The following is a 10,969-nucleotide window of genomic DNA, read 5'->3' on the forward strand; positions in this document are numbered from 1 at the left end:
CCGGTGCGCCTCTCGCCGCCCACGCCGCTCGCCTTACTGGCCGCTGGCCTCGGCCGTGCGCTCCGCCGTCGCGCCACGGGCCGCCGCGCCTGCGCTAGTCGCGCTCGCCCGGCTCGGCCTCAGCCGCGCCGCTCCACAGCCCCCGCCGCCGGGCCGGCTGGCCACCACACCATGCATGTCGGCTGGCCGCCGCGCAGAACCAGTCGCCATGCGAGGCACCGCCGCCGCCACCACGCGGGCGCTAGGGAAACCTAGCGACCCGGTGCGTTGGCTGGCAGGCCGGCCGATGAGCCACCGCAGATGGGCTTTTTCGGGCTACAGCCCCAGCTTGGGTTTTTCTCTGCTCTCTCTAAAAAAAAAGAAGAGAACGATCAGATTCGGGCCGGCAGCAGATTCACTGGGCCAGCTATCCAGTTTCTTTCTAACAAAAAAAAGGCTCGGGAATTTGTTTTTCGGACTTTTTTTTCGCATATTAAATATGCACCATATACTATCTCATTTAACATGATTTTATTATATGTTTGTATTGCTAGAGATTAATTGTTTCTCACTTTTAATCAATACGTAAATCATATAATAAAAATGTATTAAATAATGAAACGTCATTTTATTGAATAAGTTTATGTACATCGCATTTATGTAAAAGATTACCTGCTGTAATCTCATTATTTTTTTGCATAAATTGCAGATGGCCGGAATCGTCAACAGAGAGTTTCCTGAGTTGGCCCAGACAGGGCTAAACTACCTGAGCTGGTCTTTCGACTGCGAGATTTGGTTCGAGGGCAAGGGCCTTCTGAGAGCGATTGGTAAGGGGACCCTGCTGGCCTCCACTAACCCCAAGTTCGTGCCAGAAAATGCTCAGGCTCTCCATTTCCTCCGTCACCACCTCGGCCCTACTCTGAAAGATGAGTATATGGCTGAATGGAGTGCTTCTGGCCTTTGGACCGCTCTTAAACAACGGTTTGAGAGGCTGAAGTATACTGTCAAGCCACGTGCAGAGGCGGACTGGATCCGTCTGAGGTTCGCGGACTTCAAGACGGTTGGGGAGTACAATTCGGCACTACATCGGATTTGTACAACTCTTCAGTTGTGTGGTACTGAGGTTACCGACACTCAGAAGATTGAGAAAACCCTATCCACTTTCCATCCTGACGCGGTCCAGTCCTCACGGAACTACTGCCAGGGGAACTACACAGGTATTCAGAGCTGATAGACATCCTCCAGGTGGCAGATGCGCAGGACGAGGTTCTAAAAAAGAACTTTGTCGCGCAACCACTTGGGGGGAGTTCTCGTCAGGAGGTGAACGCCCTCAAGGTCCGCAAGCCTCTCTAGAAGAAGAGAGGCCGCAAGGGCAAGAAGAAGGGCCCTCAGCCTCCCACTCCGGCTAAGCAGGAGAAGCCGGGAAAGGGGAAGCAGAGGCCTCATGACTGCTTCAGGTGTGGATCACTGGAGCATTTCTCCCGCCAGTGCCGCGCACCAAAGGAGGTGGTTGATGCGTACAAGGATCAGAAGGAGCGTGAGACGCACCTCGCCTTGGTTCAGGAGGAATCACCACTAGAGCCCCCAGCAGCACCCGTGATGATCGCTAAGCCTCCTCCTGCGCCCCTCGTGGCGACCTCAGTTGTGCCCATAGCGGCAGCCTTGGCGGTCTCTAACGACGCCGACGTTGCCATGGAGGTTGAGCACACGGTCGCCCCTACGGGGCCGCCACTGGATGTTGACGCTGCTACCAAGATGATGACTATCGAGGAGGGGCTCACTAGTTTGGAGATCCAGGCTGAATTCGATGGCTTCTTTGCCGAGTCTACTTAGCCCACCTCGTTAGCCATCATGATTCCGTGTTTTTCAGACAATGCATTTGAATAAATTCGATTTGGTTGTAAGCTCTATGAGAGCACAAAACTTGTTCTTTATTTCATGACGCTTGGATGACATTTATATCATTCATTTATTTCATTATTTATACATGATAGTATGTTATGTTCTGAAATGTGTGCATTTATTATTAATGTATGTTCTTCCTCGTTACATTAATTAGATGTCATATTTTAGAACACGTGTGGCGCCCGAATGGAGGAAACGTGCCTTGCCGATAGCGCCACTACACATACCATTTTACGTGAAACTAAGTACTTTGAGTCTATTAAAAAAATCTCCGGGAAGTATCATGACAATCGCCGGCTGCGGTTCGAACATAGTTGGCTCCGGACGAGCTAGTATCATACTTCCCATGGGAACAACTTTGATCATTCATGATGCATTGTTGTACCCGGAGTCGACTCGTACTCTTCTGAGCTTTAAAGACATCCGCACTAATGGTTTCCATGTTGAGACCGATGATGACAATGGCAAGGAGTGCCTCCTCATCACGAAGCGGGATGCAAATGGTAAACATGTTATCGAACGGCATCCCTCGTTTGACACTCGGCTATACAACACCAAGATAATAGCACCGCCTGTGTACACTTCCCTTAAGACCGTCTTTAGATTCTCCGAACTTTTCTGCCTCTGGCATGATAGGTTAGGCCACCCCGTGTTGGGGAAGTCGCATGGGAAAAAAAATCCTACGCGCACGAAGACCTATCATGGTGATGTCCATCTACGAGGGGGGTTTCATATCTACGTACCCGTGTAGATTGCACAGCAGAAGCGTTAATAAACGCGGTTGATGTAGTGAACGTCCTCACGTACCTCGATCCGCCCCGCGAACCGTCCCACGAACCGTCCCGCGATCCGCTCCGATCTAGTGCCGAACGGACAGCACCTCCACGTTCAGCACACGTACAGCTCGACGATGATCTCGGCCTTCTTGATCCAACAAGAGAGACGGAGATGTAGATGAGTTCTCCGGCAGCGTGACGGTGCTCCGGAGGTTGGTGGTGATCTAATCTCAGCACGTCTCCGTCCGAGCTCCGAAGAAACGCGATCGAGAGGAAAAACCGTGGAGGTATGTGGTCGGGCTGCCGTGGAAAAGTTGTCTCAAATCAGCCTTGAAACCTCCGTACATATAGGTGGGAGGGGAGGGGCCTTGCCTTGGGGCTCAAGGAGCCCCAAGGGGTTCGGCCGAAGGGGGGGAGGAGGATTCCTCCTCCAATCCTAGTCCAACAAGGATTGGAAGGTGGAGTCCTTCCCTTCCTTCCCACTCCCCCTTTTTTCTCTTTGATTTTCTTATCTCCTTGCGCAGGGGCCTCTTTGGGCTTGCCCACCAGCCCACTAAGGGCTGGTGCGGCATCCCTAAGGCCTATGGGCTTCCCCGGGGCGGGCTGCCCCCCGGGTGAACATCCGGAACCCATTCGTCATTCCCGGTACATTCCCGGTAATTCCAAAAACCTTTCAGTAATCAAATGAGGTCATCCTATATATCAATCTTCGTCTCCGGACCATTCCGAAAACCTCGTGACGTCTGTGATCTCATCCGGGACTCCGAACAACATTCGCTAACCAACCATATAACTCAAATACGCATAAAACAACGTCGAACCTTAAGTGTGCAGACCCTCCGGGTTCGAGAACTATGTAGACATGACCCGAGGGACTCCTCGGTCAATATCCAATAGCGGGTCCTGGATGCCCATATTGGATCCTACATATTCTACGAAGATCTTATCGTTTGAACCTCAGTGCCAAGGATTCATATAATCCCGTATGTCATTCACTTTGTCCTTCGGTATGTTACTTGCCCGAGATTCAATCGTCAGTATCCGCATACCTATTTCAATCTCGTTTGCCGGCAGGTATCTTTACTCGTTCCGTAATACAAGATCCCGCAACTTACACTAAGTCACATTGCTTGCAAGGCTTGTGTGTGATGTTGTATTACCTAGTGGGCCCCGAGATACCTCTCCGTCACACGGAGTGACAAATCCCAGTCTTGATCCATACGAACTCAACGAACACCTTCGGAGATACCTGTAGAGCATCTTTATAGTCACCCAGTTATGTTGCAACGTTTGATACACACAAAGCATTCCTCCGGTGTCAGTGAGTTATATGATCTCATGGTCATAGGAATAAATACTTGACACACAGAAAACAGTAGCAACAAAATGACACGATAAACATGCTATGTCTATTAGTTTGGGTCTAGTCCATCACATGATTCTCCCAATGACGTGATCCAGTTATCAAGCAACAACACCTTGCACATAGTCAAAAGACCCTGACTATCCTTGATGAACTGGCTAGCCAACTAGAGGCTTGCTAGGGACAGTGTTTTGTCTATGTATCCACACATGTATCTAAGTCTTCATTCAATACAATTATAGCATGGATAATAAACGATTATCTTGATACATGAATTATAATAATAACTTATTTATCATTGCCTCTAGGGCATAATTCCAACAGTCTCCCACTTGCACTAGAGTCAATAATCTAGCCCTCACATCACCATGCGAATTACATTGTAATAAATCTAACACCCATACAGTTCTGGGGTTGATCATGCTTTGCCCGTGGAAGAGGTTTAGTCAGCGGGCCTGCTACATTCAGATCCGTGTGCACTTTGCATATATTTATGTCCTCCCCTTCGACGTAGTCGTGGATGAGGTTGAAGCGTCGTTTGATGTGTGTGGTCTTCTTGTGAAACCGTGGTTCCTTTGCTAAGGCAATGGCACCCGTGTTGTCACAAAACAGGGTTATTGGATTCAGTGCGCTAGGCACCACTCCAAGATCCGTCATGAACTGCTTCATCCACACACCCTCCTTAGCCGCCTCCGAGGCAGCCATGTACTCCGCTTCACATGTAGAATCAGCTACGACGCTTTGCTTGGAACTGCACCAGCTTACTGCACCCCCATTGAGAATAAATACGTATCCGGTCTGCGACTTAGAGTCGTCCGGATCTATGTCAAAGCTTGCATCGATGTAACCTTTTACGGTGAGCTCTTCGTCACCTCCATACACGAGAAACATATCCTTAGTCCTTTTCAGGTACTTCAGGATATTCTTGACTGCCGTCCAGTGATCCACTCCTAGATTACTCTGGAATCTGCCTGCCATACTTATGGCCAGGCTAATGTCCGGTCTAGTGCACAACATTGCATACATGATAGAACCTATGGCTGAAGCATAGGGAACGGTGCTCATATGCTCTCTATCTTTATCAGTTGCTGGGCACTGAGTCTTACTCAATCTCGTACCTTGTCAAACTGGCAAGAACCCCTTCTTAGACTGTTCCATTTTGAACCTCTTCAAAACTTTATCAAGGTATGTACTTTGTGAAAGTCCTATCAGGCATTTCGATCTATCCCTATAGATCTTAATGCCTAGAATGTAAGCAGCTTCTCCTAGGTCCTTCATAGAGAAACTTTTATTCAAGTAATCCTTTATGCTCTCCAAAAACTCCACGTTGTTTCCAATCAGCAATATGTCATCCACATATAATATTAGAAACGCCACAAAGCTCCCACTCACTTTCTTGTAAATACAAGATTCTCCAACCACTTGTATAAACCCAAATGCTTTGATCACCTCATCAAAGCGTTTATTCCAACTCCGAGATGCTTGCACCAGTCCATAAATGGATCGCTGGAGCTTGCACACTTTGTTAGCATTTTTAGGATCGACAAAACATTCGGGTTGCATCATATACAACTCTTCCTTAAGGAAACCGTTAAGGAACGCCATTTTGACATCCATGTGCCAGATTTCATAATCGAAAAATGCAGCTATTGCTAACATGATTCTGACGGACTTAAGCATCGCTACGGGTGAGAATGTCTCATCGTAGTCAACTCCTTGAACTTGTGAAAAACCCTTGGCCACAAGTCGAGCTTTATAAACGGTCACCTTACCGTCAGCGTCCGTCTTCTTCTTAAAGATCCATTTGTTCTGAATAGCCTTGCGGCCCTCAGGTAGTACTTCCAAAGTCCACACTTTTGTTTTCATACATGGATCCTATCTCGGACTTCATGGCCTCCAGCCATTTGTTGTAATCTGGGCCCACCATTGCTTCTTCATAATTCGCAGGCTCATTGTTGTCTAACAACATAATTGATAAGACGGGATTACCGTACCACTCTGGAGTAGTACGCGGTCTCGTCGACCTGCGAGGCTCGACAGGAACTTGATCCGGAGTTTCATGATCATCATCATTAACTTCCTCCTCAACCGGCGTCGCAACGACAGGGGTTCCCCCTTGCCCTGCGCCACCATCCAGAGGGATGAGAGGTTCGACAACCTCATCAAGTTCTATCTTCCTCCCACTCAATTCTCTCGAGAGAAACTCCTTCTCGAGAAAAGCTCCGTTCTTAGCAACAAACACTTTGCCCTCGGATTTGAGATAGAAGGTATACCCAACTGTCTCTTTTGGGTAACCTATGAAGATGCACTTTTCCGCTTTGGGTTCCAGCTTTTCAGGCTGAAGCTTTTTGACATAAGCATCACATCCCCAAACTTTAAGAAACGACAACTTTGGTCTTTTGCCATACCATAGTTCGTATGGTGTCGTCTCAACGGATTTTGATGGTGCCCTATTTAAAGTGAATGCAGCTGTTTCTAATGCATAACCCCAAAACGATAACAGCAAATCGGTAAGAGACATCATAGATCGCACCATCTCTAATAAAGTACGATTATGACGTTCAGACACACCATTACGCTGTGGTGTTCTAGGCGGTGTCAATTGTGAAACAATTCCACATTGTCTTAAGTGAGCACCAAATTCGAAACTCAGATATTCACCCCCACGACCAGACCGTAGGAACTTGATCTTCTTCTTACGATGATTTTCAACTTCACTCTAAAATTGCTTGAACTTTTCAAATGTTTCAGACTTGTGCTTCATCAAGTAGACATAACCATATCTACTCAAATCGTCAGTGAAGGTGCGAAAATAAAGATATCCGCCGCGTGCCTCCACACTCATCGGACCACACACATCGGTATGTATGATTTCTAACAAGTCACTTGCACGCTCCATTGTTCCGGAGAACGGAGTTTTAGTCATCTTGCCCATGAGGCATGGTTCGCACGTGTCAAGTGAATCAAAGTCAAGTGACTCCAAAAGTCTATTGGTACGGAGTTTCTTCATGCGCTTTACACCAATATGACCTAAGCGGCAGTGCCATAAAAACATGGCACTATCATTGTTAACTCTAACTCTTTTGGTCTCAATGTTATGTATATGTGTACTATCACTATCAAGATTCAATATGAACAATCCTCTCACACTGGGTGCATGACCATACAATATATTACTCATAGAAATAGAACAACCATTATTCTCTGACTTAAACGAGTAACCGTCTTGCAATAAACAAGATCCAGATATAATGTTCATGCTTGACGCAGACACTAAATAACAATTATTTAAGTTCATAACTAATCCTGATGGTAACTGAAGTGAAACTGTGCCGACGGCGATTGCATCAACCTTGGAACCATTTCCCACGCGCATCGTCACTTCATCCTTCGCCAGCCTTCGCTTATTCCGCAGTTCCTGTTTCGAGTTGCAAATATGAGCAACAGAACCGGTATTGAATACCCAGACACTACTACGAGAGCTGGTTAAGTACACATGAATAACATGTATATCAAATATACCTGATTTTTCTTTGGCCGCCTTCTTATCAGCCAGATACTTGGGGCAGTTGCGCTTCCAGTGACCCATACCCTTGCAATAATAGCACTCCGTTTCAGGCTTAGATCTAGCTTTGGGTTTCTTCGTCGGATTGGCAACAGGCTTGCCGCTCTTCTTCGAATTACCCTTATTTCCTTTGTCGTTTCTCTTGAAACTAGTTGTCTTATTCACCATCAACACTTGATGCTCTTTATGTAGTTCTGACTTTGCGACTTTCAGCATCACGGACAACTCGCCGGGTGACTTGTTCATCCCTTGCATGTTGTAGTTCAACACAAAACCCTTATAGCTTGGCGGCAGTGATTGAAGAATTCTGTCAGTGATAGCCTCTTGCGGGAGTTCAATCCCCAGCTCAACTAGACGGTTTGAGTACCCAGACATTTTGAGCACATGTTCACTGACAGACGAATTCTTCTCCATCTTGCAAGCATAGAATTTATCGAAGGTCTCATACCTCTCGATCCGGGCATTCTTCTGAAAGATAAACTTCAACTCCTGGAACATCTCATATGCTCCATGACGCTCAAAGCGACGTTGAAGTCCCGGCTCTAAGCCATACAAGACTACACATTGAACTACTGAGTAGTCCTCCTTATGTGTTAACCAAGCATTCTTAACATCTTAGTCAACCGTAGCGGGTGGTTCATCTCCTAGCGCAACATTAAGGACATAATCATTCTTCCCAGTTTGCAGGAGCAACATAAGATTACGAGCCCAGTCTACAAAGTTGCTTCCATCATCTTTCAACTTAGCTTTCTCTAGGAACGTATAAAAATTCAGGGTGACTGTCGCATGAGCCATGATCTACAACACAAATATATTCAAAGTGGACTTAGACTATGTTCAAGATAATTAGAGTTTAACTTAATCAAATTACTTGCTAAACTCCCACTCAAAAAGTACATCTCTCTAGTCATTTGAGTGGTTCATGATCCAATTCCACTAACTCAAGTCCGATCATCACGTGAGTTGAGGATAGTTTCAGTGGTAAGCATCCCTATGCTAATCATATCAACTATATGATTCATGATCGACATTTCGGTCTCATGTGTTCCGAGGACATGTCTGCACATGCTAGGCTCGTCAAGCTTAACCCGAGTGTTTCGCGTGTGCAACTGTTTTGCACCCGTTGTATGTGAACGTTGAGTCTATCACACCCGATCATCACGTGGTGTCTCGAAACGACGAACTGTAGCAACGGTGCACAGTCGGGGAGAACACAATTTCTCCTTGAAATTTTAGTGAGAGATCACCTTATAATGCTACCGTCGTTCTAAGAAAAATAAGGTGCATAAAAGGATTAACATCACATGCAATTCATAAGTGACATGATATGGCCACCATCACGTGCTTCTTGATCTCCATCACCAAAGCACCGACACGATCTTTTGTCACCGGCGCCACACCATGATCTCCATCAACGTGTCGCCATCGGGGTTGTCGTGCTACTCATGCTATTACTACTAAAGCTACATCCTAGCAAAATAGTAAACGCATCTGCAAGCACAAACGTTAGTTTAAAGACAACCCTATGGCTCCTCCGGTTGTCGTACCATCGATGTGCAAGTCGATATTAACTATTACAACATGATCATCTCACACATCCAATATATCACATCACATTGTTGGCCATATCACATCACAAGCATACCCTGCAAAAACAAGTTAGACGTCCTCTAATTTTTGTTGTTGTTTTACGTGGTGACCATGGGTATCTAGTAGGATTGCATCTTACTTACGCAAACACCACAACGGAGATATATGAATTGCTATTTAACCTCATCCAAGGACCTCCTCGGTCAAATCCGATTTAACTAAAGTTGGAGAAACTGACACCCACAAAAAAGAAAAGACTAAGGAGGGCAACAAATCGCACATCACCGCCCACAAAAACTTTTGTGTTCTACTCGAAATGACATCTATGCATGAAGCTAGCTCTAATACCACTGTTGGGGAACGTCGCATGGGAAACAAAAAATTTCCTACGCGCACGAAGACCTATCATGGTGATCTCCATCTACGAGGGGGATTTCAGATCTACGTACCCTTGTAGATCACACAGCAGAAGCGTTAATAAACGCGGTTGATGTAGTGGAACGTCCTCACGTCCCTCGATCCGCCCCGCTAACCGTCCCATGAACCGTCCCGCGATCCGTCCCACGATCCGCTCCGATCTAGCGCCGAACGGACGGCACCTCCGCGTTCAACACACGTACAACTCGATGATGATCTCGGCCTTCTTGATCCAGTAAGAGAGACGGAGAGGTAGATGAGTTCTCCGGTAGCGTGACGACGCTCTGGAGGTTGGTGATGATCTAATCTCAGCACGGCTCCGCCCGAGCTCCGCAGAGACGCGATCTAGAGGAAAAACCGTGGAGGTATGTGGTCGGGCTGCCATGGAAAAGTTGTCTCAAATCAGCCCTAAAACCTCTGTATATATAGGTGGGAGGGGAGGGGCCTTGCCTTGGGGCTCAAGGAGCCCCAAGGGGTTCGACCGAAGGGGGGAGGAGGATTCCTCCTCCAATCCTAGTCCAACTAGGATTGGAAGGTGGAGCCCTTCCCTTCCTTCCCACTTCCCCCCTTCTTTTCTTTCTCTTTGATTTTCTTATCCCCTTGCGCTGGGGCCTCTTTGGGCTTGCCCACCAGCCCACTAAGGGTTGGTGCGGCATCCCTAAGGCCTATGGGCTTCCCCGGGGTGGGCTGCCCCCCCGGTGAACATCCGAAACCCATTCGTCATTCCCGGTACATTCCCGGTAATTCCGAAAACCTTCTGGTAATCAAATGAGGTCATCCTATATATCAACCTTCGTCTCTAGACCATTCCGGAAACCCTCGTGACGTCAGTGATCTCATATGGGACTCCGAACAACATTCGGTAACCAACCATATAACTCAAATACGCATAAAATAATGTCGAACCTTAAGTGTGCAGACCCTGCGGGTTCGAGAACTATGTAGACATGACCCGAGGGACTCCTCGGTCAATATCCAATAGCGGGACCTGGATGCCCATATTGGATCCTACATATTCTACGAAGATCTTATCGTTTGAACCTCAGTGCCAAGGATTCATATAATCCCGTATGTCATTCCCTTTGTCCTTCGGTATGTTACTTGCCCGAGATTCGATCGTCAGTATCCGCATACTTATTTCAATCTCGTTTACCGGCAGGTCTCTTTACTCGTTCCGTAATACAAGATCCCGCAACTTACACTAAGTCACATTGCTTGCAAGTCTTGTGTGTGATGTTGTATTATCGAGTGGGCCCCGAGATACCTCTCCGTCACACGGAGTGACAAATCCCAGTCTTGATCCATACTAACTCAATGAAAACCTTCGGAGATACCTGTAGAGAATCTTTATAGTCACCCACTTATGTTGCGACA

Source organism: Hordeum vulgare, chromosome 1H (genome assembly GCF_904849725.1).
Source record: "Hordeum vulgare subsp. vulgare chromosome 1H, MorexV3_pseudomolecules_assembly, whole genome shotgun sequence".
Lineage (NCBI taxonomy): Eukaryota > Viridiplantae > Streptophyta > Magnoliopsida > Poales > Poaceae > Hordeum > Hordeum vulgare.